This window comes from Tursiops truncatus, chromosome 6, assembly GCF_011762595.2.
Source record: "Tursiops truncatus isolate mTurTru1 chromosome 6, mTurTru1.mat.Y, whole genome shotgun sequence".
Taxonomy (NCBI): domain Eukaryota; kingdom Metazoa; phylum Chordata; class Mammalia; order Artiodactyla; family Delphinidae; genus Tursiops; species Tursiops truncatus.
This window is the reverse complement of record NC_047039.1, coordinates 3318364-3343270: the sequence shown is the minus strand read 5'-3', so window position 1 is coordinate 3343270 and position 24907 is coordinate 3318364. Positions and strand designations below refer to the sequence as shown.

The window sequence follows — 24907 nt, the reverse complement described above, 5'->3', positions numbered from 1 at the left end:
CTGAGTTGAGCAAGCCACCTCCCTAGAGCTGTCAACAGACAATTCTTTTTCAGACTGGTAGGTCTTAGGACACTGAAACTGGTCATCAGTTGAAACAACAGAAAAAAGGGGCGGGGGGGAAGGAAATTAAGAATACATGCTGTAGAGTTTGACTGTTCTTAAAATCTGAAAGTTGAAGTTATCATATACAAAGGGCAACATTTTGTAGGGAGGCTCTGGTTTTTGAATCCCATCTATCTATAGATGTATTATTTATGAATAGCTTTCCACTGAGATGGCCCAAGTTTTGTCTGGAAATAGCATCTTGCCATTACCTTTTACTTCTCAGCTGTCTTAAGGATCAGTGAGCAAATATAACTGTCAAACATACAAGCTCCCCAGAGTATTGAGGTACATAATATTATCAGCCATGATTTTGGCCATTAACATAAAATTCTGGGGAACATGCTTTTTGTTTGTTTGTTTCTTTGTGTGTTTGTTTCCCAATGGCGTATAAAAATGAAATATCAGGGTAAAAATGTACTGATTCACCAGGTTGAAATCTCTCAGAAGATGAGACGTATTTCCAATGGTTTCCCACATAACTATTTTAGACCAAAATATTTCTCCAGATTGGACTTGTGCCTAATCATACAATCACATTGCTTCAACCACCCAGATGCTTATGGGCAAAAAATAATAACTCCACATTAAGTTATTATTAGCTTCTTCTGTCTGAATCATGGCTAAGTTCTCTTTGTCTTCAGAAGTGATATTGGCATAATCAAATTACAATCCATTTGAATATTTTCTTCCCAGCTTGTGCCCCTCTTAGCAGCTCTCAGTTAGAAAGCCTCTCATAAATGAACGAAGCATCCTTTCGTAAGCTTAGTCAGTTCACCCATAAAACTTGAAACTTTCAGGAAGTCTGACCTACTGTATATGTTATGGTAACAAGCTTTTTACTTAAAAAACATTGGTATTGGATATAGCTACTATTATTTTAGGTCTAGGGTTGTAACACTGAAGCTAGTCACCCTGGAGGATGAGAGATTCTGAAACAGTGAGAATTACCTGTTACACAAGGTATCTCAGTCAGGATGGTCAAGTCATTTGTGTACGTTGGCAGTGCCCTTTATCTTTAGAGCATGACGTACAGGGACCACCGTATAAAGGTGGAGTGTGTGTGCATATTTAATTGGAGTGATCATTTGGGACGTTTTCTTTCACTTGGTTTTAAATAAGCTTCCAGTCTTGAGGTAACAATTCTAAGCCACATAAAATCCTCTCTATTAGTGGACAGAACACAGATACGTTAATTTGAAATATAGTTTTTTCATTATTCAGAAGGTATGAATCGGGTCTTACTTTTAAAGGCAGAATTTGTGTTTTTCCAGACTAGCAGTTCAGGTTTAACATGAGTTACTGGCCTAATTAACTCTTTTGTGAAGTAGCTCTTTGAGGAAATTGGGCCAAATTAAACCCAATTAAACTGGGATCTTTGTTTTGTCAGTTTCCCTTCTTCCCAGAGTCCCCCCTACCCACCCCCCTTCCTGATGCCCCTGCTTTCAAGAGTCCTGTCTCAGCCCACACTTCTTCCAGGCCTTATGTCCATCCAGCTATTCAGTGAATCTCCAAGTTGAAGTTTGAATCTGATAACTGTTTAAACAACATCAAAGAAATATCACCAGTGGTGGGATTTCAGGCAGATGATAGGCAGTTGGACCCAGGCGGTGTGCTGGGAAAGAATCTGAAATGAGGTTTATGAATCCACCTGCCACCTCTTAGGTTCTAAGTGTCAGAGATGAAGGATGTTGAGGACACCCCATCACTCCTGTGTCTGCCTGCCACAAACTTTTCCAGACCAACCCCCAACCAATGCCCTTAAAATAGAAAGGCCAGAACTATTGGCTCACTCTGACCTAGCATTCTTGTGTCAATAAAATATTAACAACTATAAATAACTTAAAAGGCTGTGACTGGGAAAAATGGCAAAGCACAAGTTCATTCTTCAGTGACAGAGAAGAGTAACATTTTAAATCAGATTGAAGCACTGACAGTATTTAATAAAATGTTTCTAAGCAACAAGGTAGAAGAATCAAAGAGCTTCAATAGACCTAACATTCATAGAATAAAAAGGAATCCAAAAATAGTCTCACTTTCTTGTAAGCAATTCAGTCTGGAAGGTAAAACAAACTCGTTCCCAAAACTCAGCCTATTGAATAATCTTCTCTTTCTAAACATCCCATGTATGGTTTCAGCATGGAATAACCATGTTAGTAGCCAAGTTTTAATATGCATGAAAACCTTGGAGAGTAAATACTGGGGAACAGCAATGATTTAAATGCCCTGGGCATGAGATACACCCTCTTCAACCCTTGTTATCAAGATAACTTACAAATAAAAAGGGACACTCAGTACTCTCTCTTATGTGGACTTTAGGCCCATCTAAGTGGAAGTTTTGATATTCTGTTGCTAATGACACCCTCGCTTTGTCAGCAAGAAAGACTTTCTAAAGAAAATTTTCAATGTCTATAATAGACCCAAATAAGTACTTAGTAGATTCAAGTCTAGAAGAGAATATGACATCTTTTCATGTCATCTTAATGCCACAAAAGCAAGAATGCTTTAATACTTGTAGAGCCATTTTCCCACAACTGTGTCTTTGAAATGACAGCTTAGAAATCCACGTATCTTCTCATAGCTTCCCCAAGAGACGGCTACAGTGTGTGTGAATGTCTAGTCTGTGCAGAAGGCTTGTGGCATACAAATGGGTATTCTTGGCTCACTTTTACTCTGCACCAGAAAACATGTATAATGGGCTCAAGAAAGAGAAAAAGGAGGCTGCTTTTCTGGCTGTTGGTCTGGTTGACAAACTAACACTAGATGCTTTGATGTCTCTGTTTCTGCTGCCACTGGAGTTTGGTACAGGAAGTCAGGTAGGGGACCACGCAGGTCATTTCACTAGAGAGAAAGGCATTTAGTGAAATCCATCCATCCATCCTTCCATCCATCCATCCCTCCATCCATGCAGGAAGCATAGTTTTTAGAGTCATTTATTTAATTAACCACTTTTTAGAAAACTCGCCAAAAATATGTGTTTGGGGTTTTTTTATTTTGTTTTGTTTTTTCCTTTTGTGATTGGTTTATTTCACTTAGCCTATGTCTTCAAGTTTCATCCATGTTGCAGCATGTATCAGAATTTTCTTCCTTTCTAAGGCTGAATAATTGTGTAGACTTTTTTTTATTGAAGTATAATTGATTTACAATGTTTCAAATGTACAGCAAAGTGATTCAGTTATATATATTTATTCTTTTACAGATCCTTTTCCATTATAGGTTATTACGAGATATTGAACATAGTTCCTTGTGCTATGCAGTAGGTCCTTGTTGTTTATCTATTTTATATATAGTAGTGTGTATCTGTTAAACCCAAATTCCCAATTTATCCCCCCCTTCCCCTTTGGTAACCATAAGTTTGTTTTCCAAGTCTGTGAGTCTGTTTCTGTTTTATAAATAATTCATTCGTATTATTTTATAGATTCCACATGTAAGCAATACCATATATTTGTCTTTCTCTGTCTGACTTACTTCACTTAGTATGATAATCTCTAGGTTCATCCATGTTGCTGCAAATGGCATCATTTCATTCTTTTTTATGGCTGAGTAGTATTCCATTGTGTATGTATGTACCACATCTTCTTTATCCATTCATCTGTCAATGGACATTTAGGTTGTTTCCATGTCTTGGCTATTGTAAATAGTGCTGCTGTGAACCTTGGGGTGCATGTGTCTTTTTGAATTAGGGTTTTCTCTGGATACATGTCCAGCAGTGGGATTCTTGGATCATATGGTAGCTCTATTTTTAGTTTTTTAAGGAACCTCCATACTGTTCTCCATAGTGGCTGCACCAATTTACATTCCCACCAACAGTGCAAGAGGGTTCCCTTTTCTCCACACCCTCTCCAGCATTTATTGCTTGTAGACTTTTTGATGATGGCCATTCTGACTGGTGTGAGGTGGTACCTCATCGTAGTTTTGATCTGCATTTCTCTAATGATGAGTGATGTGGAGCATCTTTTCATGTGCCTCTTGGCCATCTGTATGTCTTCTTTGGAGAAATGGCTATTTAGACCTTCTGACCATTTTCTGATTGTGTTGTTTGTTTGTTTGTTTTGATATTGAGGTGTATAAGCCATTTGTGTATTTTACAAATTAATCCCTTGTCGGTCTCATCATTTGCAAATATTTTCTCCCAGTGTATAGGTGTCTTTTCATTTTGTTTATGGTTTCCTTTGCTGTGCAGCAAAACTACATATGCTGTGTGTCCACTGAAGCTCACCAGAGGTGACTCATGAGACTGAGGGCACACAGCTCTGGTCCCAGCCTCGTGATCACACACCTCCTGTCAAAACAAGCCTGACTTCCCTCCCAGGTCATGCCTTTAGACTCTGTACACAAATTCTAGAACTGTTGATTTGATCCTTTAAACTACCTTCAATTTCAAAATGATCCACTTCACCTGCCCTGGTCTTTTTGCATGAGGCTGTTTGGAGGACGTTTTTGTGCCAAGGGCTTGATATTATGGTTTTTGTTGTTTTTATTATTCCTACCACTTCCTAATATATCTCAGTGAACGTGGAAAGTCATCACAAAGTAAACGGTCTAAATTTTTTATAGAAGATGATGAGATTAGCACAATGTCCATTTAAAAGCGCTTCCCCAGAACCCGGAATTGAGCTGCCAGCTGCTCCCACCGTTTTCCTGGGTCACAGTGTACCTCCACCACTTTCTTAAGCATTGTGCATCTTAGGTTCTATACTAAGTACCTGAGGGATGATAACATCGTGGTGTTTTCATTCAGACCTTCTGCCCATGCGATGCTGTCTGTCCTGATGTCAGCATGTGCATCTAAATGGTACCACACGGCACAGCAAAGCATTAGGTCAACCACAGCTCAGGGCGGTAAAAACAGTGCTGAGTTGATGGGGAAATTAAACTGCCGTAATATATGGCATTTTATCTTTGCGAGTCAAACCACAGAATATGCTTGGCCTTGTTCTAGATTAGCCTTAAAACGTCCCATGTAGGTTAGGACCTCGCCTGGGAGACCCTGCCCCTGACCCCATGGGGTAGCCCCATTGCTGGTTTCTTCCAGAGTCTAGACTCTTACGTCGTCATTGGAGAGATCAGAAGAGGTGCTGGACCAGAAGGTGCTCTCTTCGGGCACGCGAGAGGGAACAGTGAAGAACGCTGAATAGGGAAGCAAGAGACTTGTCTATCTGGACCAGCCCAGAACCAGCCGTGTGAGCTGTGTGCGCACAGTTTAGATCACATTCCTTGCCGTTTCAGGTGGCCCTAAAGGGCTTCTGGTCTCCACACAGATCAGTCTCCCGGGGTGGCCTTCAGTTTCAGCCTCTGTTCTGCCCCCGCTGTCTGAGGGGTGGCCCCGTGCAGGGGTCAGGTGTCCAGACTCTGTGGTCAGGCTACCTGCTTTGAATCCTAGGTGTGCCCCTGGCCAGCTGAGCAGGTAACCCCACCTCTCTGGACCTCAGCTTCCCCATCTGTCAGCGAGGTAGTAACAGGAGTCGCCTTGTAGGGTGGTGGTTAGGATTGAGTGAGTGGAAACGGCCCTGTCCTTGGTGCCCACAGGGAGTACGTGCTAGATGTTTGCTAAAGAACAGCTGTCCCTTCACTTTCAAGCCTGACTTTAAACCCACGTGCTCCACGGCACTTTCCCGAGGCGATGCACCTGGTTTAAGGATCAGTGAGCAATGGTTGGGTTGAGTTAGCAGTTCCGACGCTTGATGTATCCAGAGAATGGGAGAGCAGTGAGACTGATTTTCCTCTGATGCTTGATCTGTTCGTGGTCCCCCGCTTGGATTCCTCCTTCTACCTCTGTGTCCCCATGGGTGTGTGAGCCTGGGATGCTGTTCTTGACACCCTCACCACTTCTCCTGGCAAACTTCCACTCCTCAGGATGCAGCCCAAACGTCACCTCTTCCATGAAGCCTTCCCTGACTCCCCAGCTAGGAAGGTGCTCTCTTCACAGCAGTTTTTTTTTGTTTGTTTTGTTTTTGCGGTACGCGGGCCTCTCACCGCCGCGGCCTCTCCCGTTGCGGGGCACAGGCTCCGGACGCGCAGGCTCAGCGGCCATGGCTCACGGGCCCAGCCGCTCCACGGCACGTGGGATCTTCCCGGACCGGGGCACGAACCCGTGTCCCCTGCATCGGCAGGCGGACTCTCAACCACTGCGCCACCAGGGAAGCCCCACAGCAGTTTTTATAAATGGCCACAGAATTCTTCGACATTCCCCGCACTGAGAGTTTGGGTCCACGTCCGTCCTCTTGCTTCTGGGCAGGCTTCATCCAACAGAGTCTGTGGCAGGAGAGACACTGGTGTCTTATGAGGCTGGGCCCTGAAAGACAATGTGGCTTCCACCCTGTTGGCTGGAACTCATCCCCTTGGAGCTGTGAGGAAGCCTAGCTCTTTGCAGAGGCCATGTGTACACACCCGGTGGGCAGACCTGGTCGTCCTGTTTCCAGGTGGGGCCCCTCCTCCATGCTCCGTGCCTCTCCAAATCCCTAACCCACCGAATCCGTGAGAATAATACGATGGTTGCCTTATGCCACTAAGTCCTGGGCTAATTTATTATCATCCAGCAAAAGGGACTGGAGCAACTTTCTGTGAGTCCCAAAGGCTTTGTATATTCCAATGTTACAGCACTCAACAGCCCTGCAGAACCCTCGTCACTGGATTGCAGGCTCCCCAAAGACTGGAACCCTGCTTTACTCATCTTTCTGTTCCTGGCACCAAGCACGGTGCCTGGAACTTGGGAGATACTCAAGATGCATGTTGAATAAACTGTTCCTTAGAGGGTACAGACGTCAAAAAAAGTTACATTAATTTGTAATCAAATTATTATATATAACTTATATTTATAATCACTGGAAGGTTTTACCTAGTGCCTGAAACTCTGAGTTCTCAAAAGCACACACACCGCATGCAGAGCTGTGTCTGCGCATCCGTGACACATGTGAACGTCACACACATCGTGAGTGTTGGTTCCCCTGGACTCCCCCCACCCCTGCCTTGCCAGCACCTGGGTATTTACTGGGCTTTTCTCTAACCTAGACCAGCTTAGAGAAACGCTTCCTCCTTCCTGCCTGAGCTCAAAGCCCTCCTTGAAGCCGTCACACTGAACTAGCCCAGAACACGGCCGAGAGCTGGCCGTGGCGTCTGACGTCACGTTCTCAGCAGACTCCTCCACGGTGGGCTGAGTACACACCCCTCCCGTAGCAGGGCTCACACAGCGTTCCGTCTTTCTGTGCAGTTTAGTAAGCCAAGAAAGTACAGAGCTTCTGTTGTCACTGCCACCTTCAGCTGACTATTTATAGACGCGTGTTCTGTGCTCTCATAGAAACGTAGAACATCCATGTATATTCACACCAAGTTTTTGTCGGGTTAGCAGCTGAGCTGGTTCGACTCTGCAGCTTAGAACTCCCGGTGCTGCGTCGGGAGCCGCTGTTCACTTGCTCCTCCGTGCTGTGCCCGGGAGGAATCCCTGCCAGCCCCGCTCAGTGCCAAGCAGGAGACTCGTGCCGGCTTCATTAATTTTGTTGGATTTGAGGTACATCTTTGATGCAGCATCTACTTGCAAACCAAGTTTGCCACTTCTCCAGTGTCTAATCCTGTGACTAGAATTGCAAGAAGCCAGGTGAGTCAACAAGCCTGTAAAGTGCTGAGATTAGACTGTGCGTGAAATTTACCCCAGACTGACAGCACTGACTCTGAGAAGGGGGCTGATGGGGGCAGGCCAGCCTGTGAGCCATGAAGAGTGCACGGTGGGGTTTTCTGGCGTGGGCGGCACCTGCGACAGCACAGATGGAAAGTGGTGGCCTCGGAGAGAGGACATAATGGCCTGTGGGCTCCGGCCTGAAAAGCGTCCGTATTCAAGGACCTGGTAAATTACATAAAGGAAAACCAAAGAGGGGTCAGGCATTTCCTGAGCACTGGTGAACTGTGTGCCAGGAAGATTTCCAGGTACTGTACTTGCTGGTCCATGTACTTTACACCATGCTGGTGACAAGTCACGTGATGCCTCTGAAGCTGATCCCTCCTCTGTGGCCATCCCGTCCCCTCCCCCCGCAAGGCTATTCCACCCACTCCCACCCCTCACTTTCCACAATCTACCCCCTTCACTGGGATCAGGGCTGTCTGTTGTGAACTCACTCCGCCTCCAAAGTTCTCATTATCAGTTTGTTGTTTTTCTTTACTGATTTCAGAAAAACTTTCCAAGACTCCATCTTTGATCCCAATTTTCCTCTCTCATACCTTCCAGTATTACCTCTGATTTGGCCCATTTCCTTCAGCCCGTAAATGTTCCTAAATCTCGGGCTATCTCCTGACTGCTCCCTCCTCCAGTGGTGGCCTTCCCTGTCCACTTTGAGAAGTGTTGACCGCTGACTGTGATGTTCAAGTCCCTCATGACCACATTCAGGTCCCTTTCAATGTGGTTGAAAGGATCTTCCACTCCGCTCCATTCGCACCAGAGATTCTAGATCTATCCGGTTACTCGTTGTTCTCTGCCCTCTTCCCCAATCCACCTGCATGTTCCCATATCTGTCTCTTTGGATATAAACATACACCCTGCCTGCTTCCTTCTCTGTCCCCTGAAATCCTACTTACACCTCCAAGGAAACCTGACATCGCACCCGCTCCGAGAATACTTACTCAATATCCGCCAGTAAAACGAAATTCTTCTCTTCCAGGGTATTAATCTCTTTCTGTGCGGTAGCAAACAACCCCCAAATCTCTGGCTTACAGTAAAGGCGTCTTACTCTTGTCACATTGCAGACTGTGCGTTCTCCCATTCTGGGACCTGGGCAGACTGGTGAAATCTCACAGTGACTCTGCACCTTCTGCTTGGAGGTGATACACAACTGGTTCTTGCACATGCCGTTGACCAAAGCACATTACGTGGCCAAGTCCAAAGTCTGAGGCGGTGGGGATATCTGGTCCTCTTCCAGGGACAGATGTAAGTAACTGCAGATGTTGTCTCTTGGTGCTGGGCTGGTACCTTTAAGATGACGTGAGGAGCCATATGCCTTGTATCCCTCTCACTTGGGGTAAGAACTAAGCTTTTTTCACATTTCTTATTTATTTTCTTTTAAACCAATTTTTTTAAAACAGCTTTATTATTGAATAAGCTTTTTTCTTTCTTTCTTTCTTAGCCATGCAGCATGTGGGATCTTAGTTACCTGACCAGGGATCAAACCCATGCCCTCTGCACTGGCAGCTCAGGTTCTTAACCACTGGACCACCAGGGAAGTCCCCACATTTTTTAAAATTCAGTTATAATTGACAGGTAGAACATTCGGGTATAATTCAGGTAGAACATTGTGTTAGTTTCAGGTGTACAGCCTAATGATTCGCTATTCATATACAGCGTGAAATGGTGGCCGCAGTTAAGTGTAGCTAACATCCATCATCTCACAGTTACAGAATTTGTTTCTTGTGATGAGAACCTTTAAGGTGTACTCTCTCAGCAACTTTCAAATATGCAGCACAGTTTATTAACTGTAGACACCATGCTGTGTATTACATCCCAGGACTTAGTTACTTTATAACTGGAAGTTTGTACCTTTTGACCCCCTCCACCCATTTCACCTACCCCTGCCTCTGGAGACCACCAGTCTCATTAAGAACTAGGTTTTCGGGCTTCTCTGGTGGTGCAGTGGTTAAGAATCCACCTGCCAATGCAGGGGGCATGGGTTCGATCCCTGGTCCGGGAAGATCCCACATACTGCAGAGTGACTAAGTCCATGTGCCACAACTACTGAGCCCACATGCCACAACTACTGAAGCCCACGCTCTTACAGCCCGTGTTCCACAACAAGAGAAGCCACCACAGGTATGATGAACTGGGAGATTGGGATTGACAAATACACACTAATATCTATAAAATGGATAACTAATCAGAACCTGCTGTATAAAAGATTAAAATTAAATTAAAAAAAAAAGAGAAGCCACTGCAATGAGAAGCCTGTGCACCACGACGAAGTGTAGCCCCTGCTCACCACAACTAAAGCCCACATGCAGCAACAAGGACCCAACACAGCCAAAAATAAAATTAAAATAAATAAAAAATAAATAAATTTATTTTTTAAAAAAGAAGTAGGTTTTCATCATCTGGTATCCTCCATGTGTGTCTTATATTTTGAGAAACTGGAGTATTTAGAGATTTTAAAATACTGTAAGTTGCTTAATGTAGGACATATTAGTTAATCTTTCAATGAAGCCCTTTCATGTTGGACAAGCAGTGCGTTTAATAAACGTTTATTATGTGTCAAGGAAAACCTCCTATTTCCCCAAGGAGAGCCCAAAGCAGCCACGTAGAGTCCAGCTCAGTAGCCTGACTGAGTCCTTAGTGAGGTTTTAACAGCCGCAGTCCAGGTTTTCAAGCAGAATGGGATTTCATACAGGATACTGGGCACCTCCAAAATCACAGCCAAGTGCAGGAGTAGCTGGAGAGCTGCTACCAGACTTACCTCCATAGGTGAGATTCAGAGACCAGAGGCTGATCCTGCTGTCACCTCCACTCCCAGCACAGACGCCTCCCATCCTCACTGGACTGAGGGCTACACACTGGGATGCTGAGTCCAGCCGTAAACCCCCGCGCCTCCCTGACCCAGCGCGGCAGCTGTCTCAGCAGCACAGAGAGGACCTCTGCTCCTCTTCACCTTCCACGATGGGTCTCACGCTGCAGTGTGTTCACATCCAGAACCCTAGCTGCAAGGGAGTCGGGAAAATTCTGGTTCTGGCTTTCCGGCTTTCTGGGGTTTAGAAAGGTGAACGCCAGGATGAGAGCACATGCTGAGGGCCTTCTACCAGGGGCAGCCCACTCACAAGGCTACCTGAGCCCTCTAGCCCAGCAGTTGTGGAACCTTCCATATGCCACCTGCACTCTACTATGGGGGATAGTGGCTCAAGATTTCATCATAGACATGGAGATGAACTCACAACATTGCTGTATGAAATCCATGGTTGTACTGAGACATAACATAGGTGGTAATCGATGTCGTTTATTAAATTGCAGTACTGCTAGGGCTGTGTAGGAACTCAGACTAATTTTTTTTTTTTTTTTTGCGGTACGCGGGCCTCTCATTGTTGTGGCCTCTCCCATTGCGGAGCACAGGCTCCGGACGTACAGGCTTAGCGGCCATGGCTCATGGGCCCAGCTGCTCTGCGGCATGTGGGATCTTCCCGGACCGGGGCACGAACCTGCGTCCCCTGCATCGTCAGGTGGACTCTCTACCACTGCGCCACCAGGGAAGCCCTCGGACTAATTTTTTTTTTTTTAAGAAGATGTTGAGGGTAGGAGTTTATTAATTTTTTTTTTTTTTTTTTTTTTTTTTTGCTGTGTTGGGTCTTCATTTCTGTGCGAGGGCTTTCTCTAGTTGTGGCAAGTGGGGGCCACTCTTCATCGCGGTGCGCAGGCCTCTCACTGTTGTGGCCTCTCCCGTTGCAGAGCACAGGCTCCAGATGCGCAGGCTCAGTAGTTGTGGCTCACGGGCCTAGTTGCTCCGCAGCATGTGGGATCCTCCCAGACCAGGGCTCGAACCCGTGTCCCCTGCATTAGCAGGCAGATTCTCAACCACTGTGCCACCAGGGAAGCCCCCTCGGACTAATTTTTGAGGCTAAAATAGGACTCTGAAAATAGCCTTGCTTTACTGTCATGCATCAGGGCTGAAGTGATGGTGGCAGACAAGTAGGTAAAGGGGGGCAGGAAGGCGAGAGATTGGGCGTCAACTGAGAAACATGAGAAGCTCCATCTGCTCCCAGAAGGGGTGAGGCTGAGTCTCGTTCGGCTGTGAGGGCACAGAATTCTATGCGGGAAGGTACTGGATTTCTCACACTTCTCTGAGGGATGCTACCCAGGTGAGAACTGGAGTTTGCAAGCTGACCAACGTCAGCAGGAAGCAGAATGGCAGGCCTTTCCTTTGGAACGTGCGTCCATAATTGCAGTTCACTTTAAAGATATTTTCATGCTGAAATACTAAGCCAATGTTGAAGGAACTTCTGCATCTCAAACGACTCATCCTGAGCACACAACCACCTTCACTGTTCCGTGTTCTCCTTGGGTCTTCAGTCCTGGGCTTCTGCCATGATCAGGCATGGTGCAGGGTTCTAGGACATAGGGGTGAGTGGGAAAGACACAGAACTTAGAACAGATTCTAGTGGCAGAGTGAGACCGTGAACAAGCAGTGAACAAATAAGAATCGGTGTGTCCAGGTGCTCTCAAGAAACAAAAGGGGGCAGAGGACCCCTTTATACTGGAAGGACTGGGATGGCCTCTCTGAGGGCAATTACAGCCCCAAGGTGTATATATGATTAACTATTGGGAATCCAAGTTTTCCACATTGAATTAAAAAATGCTCTGCATATTGCTTAGATTTATTTTTTTCCTTAAAATAGTATTAATAAAATATCCTCATTGCTTATGACTTTGGGCCTAAATCCAATTTCAGGTAACAGGCCAGGAACGATATCAATATATTTATACAATACTCTATTACAATTTGTCATACATTGAATTAACTCTTATTTTTATCTACTTAAAATAGGCATAGTTCAATGTAGGATTCATGTTATAAAAATAAAAACGTATGCAAAATAAGGTAACACTGTATACCACAAGATTTTCCTGGAAGGACATGATAGCTTTAGTGCAAAACCCCATGCCTGTCAGACCATGATAAAATACACTGTGCACTACAGTTCAACCATTAGAACATAGCAATTAGCACTCTTACTTTCCCCCATCTTTGACCCCTGTTGTGCTCCAGGTTTCTGTGGCTGCATGCCAACATGTACTGTCTTAATGGATAAACAAAATGTGGTATATCCATTCAAGGGCATACGCTTGCTGGGTTTCCTCCCTTCCTAGGGTTTAGCAGGGTTGGGTCTGCAGGAAGGCACTCAAGGTCACCACCCACCCCAGTGTGAGTGTACCCAAGGGTAACACTCCTGACAGCTCCCAATGTTTGGAATTGTCTTAACTCCAAGAGCCATTCATTGGTTCAACAAATATTTATTGAGAAATGACTGTGAACCAGGCCCCCTGAAAGATATTGCAGGTAGGATAACTAATAAGACAGAGGAGTGGTGGACACGAACGAGAAGGTTAATCCTATAGAAGGTGGTGCTGGGTTCATGTCCCATAACAGAGATTGAAGCCAGGATGAAGGAGGCTTCCTAGAGGTGCTATCAGCCTGTGAACTGATTCCTAAAGGGTGAGTTGGGATGAGCCAGGTGGAGAGGGAGGTGTAGACAAGGAGGCTGGAGGGTTACCCTGGGACCCGATAATGAAGGTGCTGAATTATCCTGCTAAGGGATTTGTTCTGTAACACACGTAATGTGAATCCCTGTGCCCAGCACAAATAATAAGTTCCTGGTAAATCTTATCCTTTATTATTTATTCTATGGGCCATAGGAAGTCAGTGAAGGATTTTAAATGGTGTGTGTATGTCCGGGTAGGGGCTACTGACATAATGAGATTTGCATTTTGCAAGGTCCCTTTGGCTACAAGGAAGAAAACAGATTGTAGAGGATCGATACTAGAAGTAGTGAGGCAGTGCAGGAGCCTGAGGGGGTGAACTGACCAAATGTGTTGGTAGCTGGGGTGGGAGAGTGGCCATAGTGAAGGGAGAAAAGTGGTCCAGTGTTACAGATGGGATGGGATGGGGTGAAGAAAAGGACATGTCAGGGATGACACTGGGTTTCCTAGTTGAGCAAAGCGTCTGTGTGGGTGCCCTTCCCCCACATAGGAAACATCGGGGAAGGGGAGGGAGAGAAAGGATGCTTTCCGTGTGTGAAATGTCCAGCTTTAGTGCCTGTGGGACGTGTGGGCTCCTGGGCTGAAACTAATGAGAAAATCTGTGCTGGAAATACACCTTTGGGAAGTTGGCAGCCTTTCGAGAGTAATTAAATCCACAGGAGGCGATGCAATGGCCCTGAGAGGAGGGAAGAGGGGCAGGCCTAAGGAGGAACCCTGAGGAGGAAGAGATCAGGGCTTCAGGGAAGCAGGAGAGGGTGTCTTACAGGAGCCAAGGGAGGGGGTATTTCATGGAGAGGGAACTTCACGTTTTGCTGGAAATTCAAATGAGATTAAGAATTAAGAATCAAAATTCTCTTTACATCATTCCCCTAGTCATTGAGCCTACTACTTGCCTTCCTGGGAATCTCTTGCCCTTTCTACTCTCTGTTCTTACCATTTTCTACTTGCTCTTGACCTCATTTGCCTCCTGAGGTGGCTTAAATCCCATAACCAGCCGTTTTAATAATGGCCCAACCACTGTTGGCCGACAGTTCTAAATCAGTGCGTGTTCACCTACACTGACCCTGTGTGCTGATCAAGATCCTTTGCTCTCCTTTTTCTCACTTCTGATCAACCTTGATGACATTCAGCACAGCACCTGTTTCAGATACTTTCTCCTTTCCTCAAAACATGAATCCCCACTCAACTCTCAGACCCAGTAAATAGCCTCACCTCCTGTCGGCCAGGAAGATGGAGGCCCACCACATGAGCTTTCTTGGAAACATCCCCCTTTACACTTTAAAACTTCTTTTATCTTCTCCAATTCCTTCCCTCTTCCTATAGATTCAAAAGAAAAGAAGTCCTCCTCTCCAAATCTAACTTATGTGGACCTTGGCCCCTGTCCACCAGTCACCCCTGGTCTGTCTCTAAAGATGGATTTTCGCTCTACACTGGCCACTGCCTTCCAGCCTAGAAGCAAATGCAAGTCTTTTGTGGCAGGGACAGTCCCTGGAATCCCCACCTCCTGGTGTTCAGGACCTTGTGTGCAGGTGTGACCTGTGACTTGCTTTGTAACAACTAGAATGCGGCAAAGGCGACAGGATGTACGTGATTGTGTGGCTGTGATTAAGGGACATTGTGCCTGTCTTGGGAGCACTCTCTCTCTTTCGGGCCTTGAGCCGCCACATTGGGAAGTCTGGGGTCGCAAGGAGCTCACAGTGGCCTCCAGCCAGTGGCCTTCAAAACTGTGCTCCTGGGGCTTCCCTGGTGGCGCTGTGGTTGAGAGTCCGCCTGCCGATGCAGGGGACACGGGTTCGTGCCCCGGTCCGGGAAGATCCCACATGCCGCGGAGCGGCTGGGCCCGTGAGCCATGGCCGCTGAGCCTGCGCGTCCGGAGCCTGTGCTCCGCAATGGGAGAGGCCACGGCAGTGAGAGGCCCGCGTACCCCCCAAAAAAACAAAACAAAAAAAACCTGTGCTCCTTGGTCCAACAGTCCACAAGGAATCAAAAGCTGCTCAAAGCCACAAAATCCTGGAAATAGATCCTCTCCCCCGCCCCGCCCCTCTGGAGCATCAGATGAGACCGCAGCCCCAACTGATACTTTGACCACAGCTCTGTGAGGCCGTGACGCAGAGCACCCAGCTCGGCCGAGCCTGGACTCTCGATCCGCAGAAACTGTGAGGTAACAAATGTCACTGTTGTAAGCTGTACATATGTGGTAATGCTGGTGACCAGCACTCCATGAGATGAGTAACCTGTACCCTACAAAGGCCCTTCCCTAAAACCTCTGGGCTCTGAAACAACCGCCCTTCACTGCAATAGCTCTTGAAAGGTAAGTAACCCACATTCCCAGCACCCACCCTCTGGGTGGTTTAAAACGGCCTCAAATCTTGGTCGTTCCTCCCCAGGGGAGGTGGAGTGTATTTCCCCATCCCCTTGAATCTGGGTCTGACGTGTGTCTTGCTTTTACTAACACAATATTGTTGAAATGATGTGTAACTTCAGAGATTTAAGAGATGTACAGCTTTGACTTTATGTACTTGGGACCCATCTTCCCGGAATCCTGCTGCCCCATGAGAAGCCCAGGTCTTGTGGAGAAACTACCTATGGGGAGGAAAACCAGGGTCCTAGGTCACCAGCCCCAGCTGAGCGCCCGCCAGCAGCCAGCACTAAGTGCCAGGGTGAGAGGGGCCATGTGGGAAAGTTCCTGCCCCATCGAGCCTCTCAGGGCCCCAGCCCCAGCCGACACACGCATGCAGCTGGAGAACCACCAGCGAGCGGGGCCTCATCAACCTACAGAAACGCAACGATGATGCTAATTTTTAAAACGCTGTAAGGTTGTTTGTTAATTAGCAGCAGATAACTGAAACACTCCCAATGCTAATCTTCACTCCTCTGGTGAAGCAGTTCCTTTAAGGATCAACAGTGACCTCAGCTGAAAATTCGGGGGCCTCCTCTTCGTCTTTTTCTTTCTGGACGGCTCCAAGGCATGTGGCGCTCCTGAAACTCCTGCTCTTGGTGCTTCCGTCTCCTTTCATTTCCATGGCCTCCCCTAGGGCTCAGCCTCTTCCCCTCATCCCCTGAATGTGGAGGTTCCCAAGGTGATGTGCTTGGACATTCTCTATAAACTCTCTTCTCAGTGGTTTCCTCCAATCTCATTGCTTTAAATGTCACCTGTGGGGCTTCCCTGGTGGCACAGTGGTTAAGAGTCCGCCTGCCAATGCAGGGGACACAGGTTCGAGCCCTGGTCCGGGAAGATCCCACATGCCACGGAGCAACTAAGCCCATGTGCCCCAACTACTGAACCTGCGCTCTAGGGCCCACGTGCCACAACTACTGAAGCCCGCGCACCTAGAGCCTGTGCTCTGGAACAAGAGAAGCCACCGCAATGAGAAGCCTGCGCACCACAATGAAGAGTAGCCCCCGCTCGCCGCAACTAGAGAAAGCCGGTGCGCAGCAACGAAGACCCAACGCAGCCAAAAATAAATAAAAATAAATTTAAAAAATAAAAATAAACGTCACCTCCATACAGATAATGTCCAAATCCTGGGAGAGGTATAATGATTAGAGTCTCCAAGTCTGGAAATGGGCCAGACAGGCCTTTAATCCTGCATCTGCCGGCGACATTGACGCCAACCATGAAAGTGGTTTAACCCCTCTAAACCTCCATTTTCTCCTGTCTTCAATCTGGATAATAATAGCATCTTGCTCATGGGGACATCACTCTAGCCTGCCCCAGCATGAGTACTCGGTAAAGCAGAGCTTTCCCATGCTTTACAGCTTTTCATTCCACTGCTTACGTAAGAAAAAATATTTGTACGCAAGCCAGGGTAAGTGGAGGTGACTGAGGTCAGAAAGAATTGGCCGCAGGGCTCTGGCCTCTCCAGCCCCTGCCCAGCCCCACCCTAGGGGCTGACGACTCTTCAGGCCCTCACCCCACTGCTGGCAAGCCAGTGGGAAGCGGGGCAGTAAATGGTAACAGTTTTTATCCTCATCTCTGGTCCTGACCTCTCTCCAGGGCTCCAGCGCCACCGTCACAATGCTGCCGGGTTCCACCCACGTCCTCTACCCCAAAGACCAGAGGGTGATTCTCAAAGCGAGGTCCCTGGTCAGCAGCCTCAGCCTTACTGGAGAACCTGTTAGACCTGCAAATTCTCAAGCCCCGGCTCAAACCTACCGAATCAGCACCTCTGGGGATGGGCCAGCGCTCGATCGGTATGTTAATGACCCCCCACCAGGTGATTCTGAGAACCAGCGACCAGTAGTGATTTTAGCTGAGTAGCTCTGCCTGCTCCGCCACCCCGCCCCTAGGTGTGTTCATTAGTCCCACTACCTCCCGGCTACCTGGGCTCAAAACCTCAGATCCATCCTTGATGCCTGCACCTACCAGCCGGCCCTGTCTAACCAGTCATCAGCCCGGACTTGCCCTCGTCACTCAAATCCTTCTCCTCTCTGTCCCCACCGCCATGCCGCCCGAGGAGGAGCTGGCCAGCCTCTGCCAAACCGAGTCACTCGAAATCCAATTTGACTGCAACCAATTTCACCAACAGCCAGTTAGGTTAAAGCAAGTTTAATTTAAAAATTAAATTAATTAAAATTGGATTCACATTTAAACAAATATTAATTAAACTGTAACTAAAATTTAATTCTGTAATTAAAGTGAATTTAAATTTATAATTTTAAAATATTAATGAAATAGAAATTTAATTTCATTTAAAAATTAATTTCATAGTCAAATCTGCCCATTATTTTCCTTGTGACCTGTACCACTTCTAAATTCACTCTGTCCTTACTCCCCCAGATGGTTGATAAATATCTAATTGTATTCTTCTAGTTGCTCTACCCTTTAATTTTCTTACATTCAACTTCCTAATTGTCTGGAGTTTGCTGTGATTCTTGGTGTAAAGTGAAGTTCACATCACCTGCGGGAGGGAAAAGGACTCCTCATTACGATGCTAAGTTCTGGGTCTCGTTCCCCCACAGGCCTCGCGTAAAGATCGAAGGCGATAACCAGGCATCTGGGTGGTTGTCCCACTTTCTACGTGGGATGGACTTTCTCTAGAGCTTCTCAGTAGTAGCTTGAAATGGGCTTATTTGCTAGAAACTGAGGCATACGTGTTCTTGGACAGGTTCCCCTGGAAATCCTTAAACGCTCAAGACTGCGTGCTGGGAAATACACCTTCTGGGTCCTTCCAGGGAGGGAGGAGATGGACAAATGTCACTCTAGACCGGAGATGGTAGGCCCGCCCTCTGCCTGGACAGATGCCTGGGGAGCAGGGTCTGGGGAGACACACGAGGGTCGGAAATCAGGGGCTGCCCCTCCCACTGCTGGTCCTGAGGGGAAGCATCACAGAGACAAGGAAGCCGGAGCCAGGAGGGACGTACGGGGCGGGTCCAGAACACACGGGCTGCGGCAGCCGCGGCAGGAGGCAGGGCCGCCTACTGAGAGCTCCGCTCCTGTGCAAGGAGGTAGGGTGCCCTCGTGCACCGGGAGAGCAAGGGCACCGAGGACAGAGCACTGGGCTGAGCCGGGGGCTGCCGTGGTGCCGGCGAAGAGGACCTGCTGAAGGGGCTTCTCAGGCTTGATGGAGTTGCAGCTAAGACCCAGAGCCGCCTCCGCTGTGCTCCAGGACCCTGGGGGCCGGGTCGGCAGGGGTACCCCCAGCAGCTGATGCACCAAGAGGAACCGGAAGTCCTCCCACTCCCAGCTTCATGGCAGCCGGCGGCCCTGGGGCCGGGCAAGACCAGAGGGCTAAGGAGGACAGCAAGAGGGGCCGGACTAGACACACCTCCCTCTGTGGACCCACGCCACACCCCAGATGCCACGCCCGGAGGACTAGGGGCAGGAGGGGGCAGCTGAGAGACTGACACTTCCCAAAGAGAAGGAGTCGCCTGGAAAAGACCCCTGAAATCTGTAGACACAGAGGACCCCCGACCGCCCAGCAGCACCCAGAGGGTCTGGGTGGACGAGGGGCAGGAAAAGAACTGCACATCTTTGCACATCTGAGCAGTGGACGCGTGTAAATCAGCAGCCCCGCTACCTGATCAAAGTAGAAGAGACATCTAGAAGCTTGTAGAAATGCAGAAAGGTCTGGAAATCTCCTACCATAAATGAACTGTTCGTTTTCCCCCATAAAATAGTGCCAACTGGCCTAAATTAATTTTCAACTTATTAAATAATGAATAAATAAAAATGCAAAGTATGACTAATGTATGAAAAATACTGGTTCAACAAAACCCATCTGTCCATAGGCCCATTTATAATAAAGGACACACTCTCGCCCTGCTGGCCCTCCCACCACCACCCCCAGCCCCGCCCACTTGATCCCCCCAGAGGGACCACTCTCCTGGGTTCTGCCCCATCATTCCCTCGTTTTTCTTAACAGTTTTACCACGTGTTTGTTTCTCTAAACAATATACATAGTTCAGCTTTGTAGGGCTTTCTTTTTTGTTTGTTTGTTTGTTTTTTTGCTGTACGCGGACCTCTCACTGCTGTGGCCTCTCCCGTTGTGGAGCACAGGCTCCGGATGTGCAGGCTCAGCGGCCATGGCTCACGGGCCCAGCCGCTCCGCGGCATGTAGGGATCTTCCCGGACCGGGGCACGAACCCGTGTCTCCTGCATCAGCAGGCGGACCCCCAACCACTACGCCACCAGGGAAGCCCTGTAGGGCTTTCTTAACTTGCTATAGGTAGCCTTTGCTGTATGTATTCTTTGGGGACATTTTTTTAATTGAAGTATAGCTGATTTACAATGTTGTGTTAGTTTCTGGTGTACAACAAAGTGATTCAGTTATACATACATAACATATATATATATATATATATATAAAACATATATATATTCTTTTTCAGATTCTTTTCCATTATAGGTTGATATTGAATATAGTTCCATATGCTATACAGTAGGTCCTTGTTTATCTGTTTTATATAGAGTAATGTGTATATGTTAATCCCAAACTCCTAGTTTATTCCCCCCCGCACCCCGCTATCCCCTTTGGTAACCATAAGTTTGTTTTCTGAGTCTGTTTCTCTTTTGTAAATAAGTTCATTTGTATCCTTGTTTTAGATTCCGCCTATAAGTGATATCATATGATCTATTTGTCTTTCTGAGTGAAGTTTGAGTCACTTTACTCAGTATGACAGTCTCTAGGTCCATCCACCTCATTACAAATAACTCAATTTCATTTCTTATTATGGCTGAGTAATATTCCATTGTATATAGGTACCACATCTTCTTTATCCATTCATCTGTTGATGGACACTTAGGTTGCTTCCATGTCCGGGCTATTGTAAATAGAGCTGCAATGAACATTGTGGTACATGACTCTTTCTGAATTATGGTTTTCTCAGGGTATATGCCCAGGCGTGGGATTGCTGGGTTGTATGGTAGTTCTATTTTTAGTTTTTTAAGGAACCTACATACTGTTCTCCATAGTGGCTGTATCAATTTACATTCCCACCAACAGTGTAGTTCCTTTAGGGACTTTTTTTCAGTAAGTATTTTGTTTCTCAGGTGCTTCAATGTGGTTATAAGTGTAGAGGAGAAAAGAGTTTTCCTCCACTGTCTCAGGGCCCCTGTCTGGGTCTGAAAATTACACCAACAAAGAGAGATTAGTAGGAGAAAAGCATGCAGATTTATTTAATATAAGTTTCACATGGGACTTCCATGGTGGTGCAGTGGTAAAGAATCCACCTGCCAATGCAGGGGACACGGGTTCGAGCCCTGGTCTGGGAAGATCCCACATGCCACACAGCAACTAAGCCCAAACGCCACAACTACTGAACCTGTGCTCTAGAGCCCGCAAGCCACACTACTGAGCCCACGAGCCACAACTACTGAGCCCATGAACCATAACTACTGAGCCCATGTGCCACAACTACTGAGCCCATGAACCACAACTACTGTGCCCATGAACCACAACTGCTGAGCCTGCATGCCACACCTACTGAGCCCACAAGCCAAGACTACTGAGCCCGTGAGGCACAACTACTGAGCCCATGAGCCATGACTACGGAGCCCACAAGCCACAACTACTGAGCCCACGAGCCACAACTACTGAGCCCATGCACCACGACTACTGAGCCCATGTGCCACGACTACTGAAGCTCGCGTGCCTAGAGCCCGTGCTCTGCAACAAGAGAAGCCACCACAGTGAGAAGCCTGCACACCGCAACAAAGACCCAACACAGCCAAAAATAAATAAATAAACAAAAAAATTTCACGTGACATGGGCGCCTCCATAAGGACACGAGAACCCAAAGAAACAGACCTGAGCACGTGATGCTGGGTGTGGTGCAGAGCGGGCAGTCGTGGAGGACGGCGGGGCTCGGGGAGGATGAGTGATGTAGTAACTGGGGGGGGTCAGCAAGGCCTGCTTGTCGGGACTCTTCTTGGTTCCCTCCGTGTGTGGAGATGCAGACATTCTTTTCCTCTGGGTGTGCAGAGGGCACCTCTCACCTGAGGGCTTTGTGACCCGCTTCAGGGGAGAGAGGTGGGGGAAGCTCAGAGGGACCTTCATGCTTCTGCCATTTTCTCAAACTCTAGTAGCTTAAAATATTCAATAGGCCGAGACACCGTGTTTGTGGTATCATGTCCCGAACCCCATCCCAGGTAACCGATTCATCCCTTGGCCTTTCAGGGCATGTCTGTGCCCCCAACTCACCCGCCCACATCTGAGCTGTTGCCACCCATGCTCCCCCGAGCATCCCTGTGTGGATCCCGGGGCCCACATCCCGGGGCTCCTCTAAGGTGTGCGCCTGGGAATGGGCATGGAAACTGGGTGGTCACACAGGGGCCCATTGCCTACGAGGACCTGCACTGCCTCAAAGCTCTGCTGTCTCCATCTGGCATTCTTCGTTTCTGCGAAGGGGCTCTGCATTTTCTTTTGCACCGGCTCCACTAAAATAGAGCTGGTCCTAGAGCTTGAGTGGGCGCTCTGGTCCCAGCATAAGCTTCCATGGACTGTCGTGCTATTGGCAGGAGGACAGCGAGAGGGTCCAGACACATGGATGTCCAGACCCACCCGAGGGTGAAAGTTCACGCTGCTCCACAGCCCTGCCCACACTTTTTGTCCAGCTTCTTACATTTTGTCACTCTGGTAGGTATGAAATGCCGTTCGTGCATTATTTTTTAATTACCCTTTTTATTTTGTGATCATTGTAGATTCACGTGCAGCTGTTAGAAACAACACAGAGAGACACCCTAAGCCCACCACCCAGTGCCCCCAATGGCAGTACCTGCAAAACGTCAGTGCAGTGTCACAGCCTGGACACGGGCACAGACACACCCACTGACGCCGCTGAGGTCACCTGTTCTCGGCTGTATGTATGTGCACTTCGTTCTGTGCGGTTTTATCACGCGTTGCTTTGTGTATCCACCACCACAGAAAGGATCCAGAACACTCCCCCACCATCACAGGGATCCCCTGTGTTGCCGAAAACAACCACACCCACTGATCTCCCACCGCATCCCTCACTCCTGACAGCCGAGCATCTATTATCCATTTCTACAATTCGTCTCATTTCACGAAGGCTGCAGATGGAATCATCCAATGTGCAACCCTTTGGGATTTCCTTTTTTCATTCAGCACAACACCCCTGAGATCCACCCTGGTTCTCTCATGGGTCACAGGTCATCCGTTTTATGGCTAAAAGAAGCAGTTCAAGGTCTGGATGGACCCGTTTCTTGGACCATTCACCAGTTTTAGGAGAATCTGGGTTGTGTCCAGTTTGGGGCTATTACAAATTCAGTTGCTATTGTATTGAGGTACAAACTTTTGTGTTAACTCTCATTGTACTTTTAAGATTAATTTCCCTGAAAACTCAAGTGAAACATTCTTCTCGTTTGTTTACAGGCAACTTAGGTTTTCTCTTCTCCGAAATGTCTTTTGACCATGGCTCTTTCTAGTTATTTATCTTTCTCGTTTTGACTCGTGGGAATTCTTTATAGATTCTGAATACTAATCTTTTGTCCATAATATATGTTATCAATATCTCCCCGTCTCCAGTTTGCCTTTTCCCTCTCAGGTGTCCTTAGATGAACATAAATTTTTAATCTTAATGTGGTCAGACTTATCGCTGTCACCCTTTTGTTTGTGCTTTTGTGTTCTGTTTAAGAAGTTATTCCTTACCCCGGGATCACAAAGAGAACCAGCACGGTCTCCTAAAGTTGTAGGGTTTTGCCTTTCACATTTAAATCCTTCATCCTCCTGGAGTTGGGTTAGTGTGAGAGATTTAGGCAGGGGTCCAATGGCGGTGTTTGAACACGAATGCCCAGTTGTCCTAAGACCATTTATTGAAAAGTCTGTTCTTTCCCCAGTGATCTGCAAAGCCACCTCTTTTGTGTATTGTGTCTATATATTCTCGAGTCTGTTTTTGGGTTCTCTCTACTCAGTAGCAGAAAACGAGCAAGTTCCGCTTGCGGGGAGTGGGGGAGATGGGGCAGGTTTATCCCTGGGACCCATGTGCCTTTTCAGGTCCTAGCCTGTGCCGGTGGTCAGTGTCTCTTTTGAGAAGCCCTGCCCTTCGAGGGCCTGGGCTTTGTCTGGTCTTTGATCCCTCAGGGGGCTCCGGAAGGTCCGCAAATGCCAGCTTCGGGGGATCCACCCCCCGCTCGGGCACCTGGCCACTCATTAGTCGGCCTTCTTGCCAGTTTAAGTTCTTATCAATTTTTTCCCTTCTTTACTGGGTGTTTTCACGGGGGCGTCACTCGGAGTATCTCGTGCGGCCAGGAAGGGAAACACAGGGGATTCACATCTCAGCCAAACTGGCAGCTCAGCTGACTCCAGGAGAACTGGAGTTGGGGCAAACGGGCTTCCAGCCCTTCTTCACTGCTTTGTGGCGCCCACTTCGGGTAGTTCGAAAGCCTCCAAACTCATCTCCCAGCTCGAATCTCTCACCAGCGCAACCCACGTCCCCCATGACTGCCAGAGTCACCCCTTCGGAGCAGATCCCTGACCAGGACACAGCGCCCTCCTCCACCCTGTCCTCCTTCGTGGCTGTTTGGCTCGAAAGGGTCTCGTCCGCCGCCTCTGAAAGCAGGGCCGAGGCCCCCAGCCCCGCCCTGGAACTCAGACTGCCCCGCCCCCGCACCACGTGCCCACTCTGAGCCGCGCCACGTGCCCACTCTGAGCCCCGCCCTGTGCACGTGTCACGTGCCACGGCAAGCAGGACTTTGCAGCTGTGATTGGAGGAACAAGCCTTTAATTAGGGAGAGTCTCCGGCATTATCAGGTGGGCCTTAATTACGCACATGCGCCTTTAAGAGCGGAGGACGTCCTTGAGCTGGAGGCGAGAGCAGAGAGGGAGAGCCGCGAAGTGTGAGAAGGGCGGGCCTGGAAGGTGAGGCCCAGGGCCCGAGGAGAGCGGGCAACCCCGGAGGCTGGGAGTGACCCTCGGCTGACAGCAGCGGCCGGGAAGCAGGGACCTCGGTCACAGGGACACCCGGACCTGAATTCTGCCCACGAAGGAGCCTGGAAGCAGGTCTCCTCAGAGCTCCCAGCAGAGCCCTGCCCGCCCCGCCTTGATTTTGGCCTTGGGAGACCCGGAGCTGAAAACCAGGCAAGGCCCCCAGACTTCCCACCTGAAAAACGGAGGTAAGAAATTTGCGTTG

At 47.9% G+C, this 24907-nt stretch overlaps 1 protein-coding gene across 1 annotated transcript in view; it reads left to right on the top strand.

Annotated features, from left to right (window-relative positions):
- Positions 1-20031, top strand: part of MFAP3L (microfibril associated protein 3 like) — a 79553-nt gene extending 59522 nt beyond the window's left edge. Inside the window, exon 5 of the mRNA XM_033857540.2 lies at positions 8836-20031. The gene's annotated coding sequence lies outside the window, so the exon portion shown is untranslated. The remainder of the gene's footprint in view (positions 1-8835) is intronic.
- The last annotated feature ends 4876 nt before the right edge of the window (positions 20032-24907 follow it).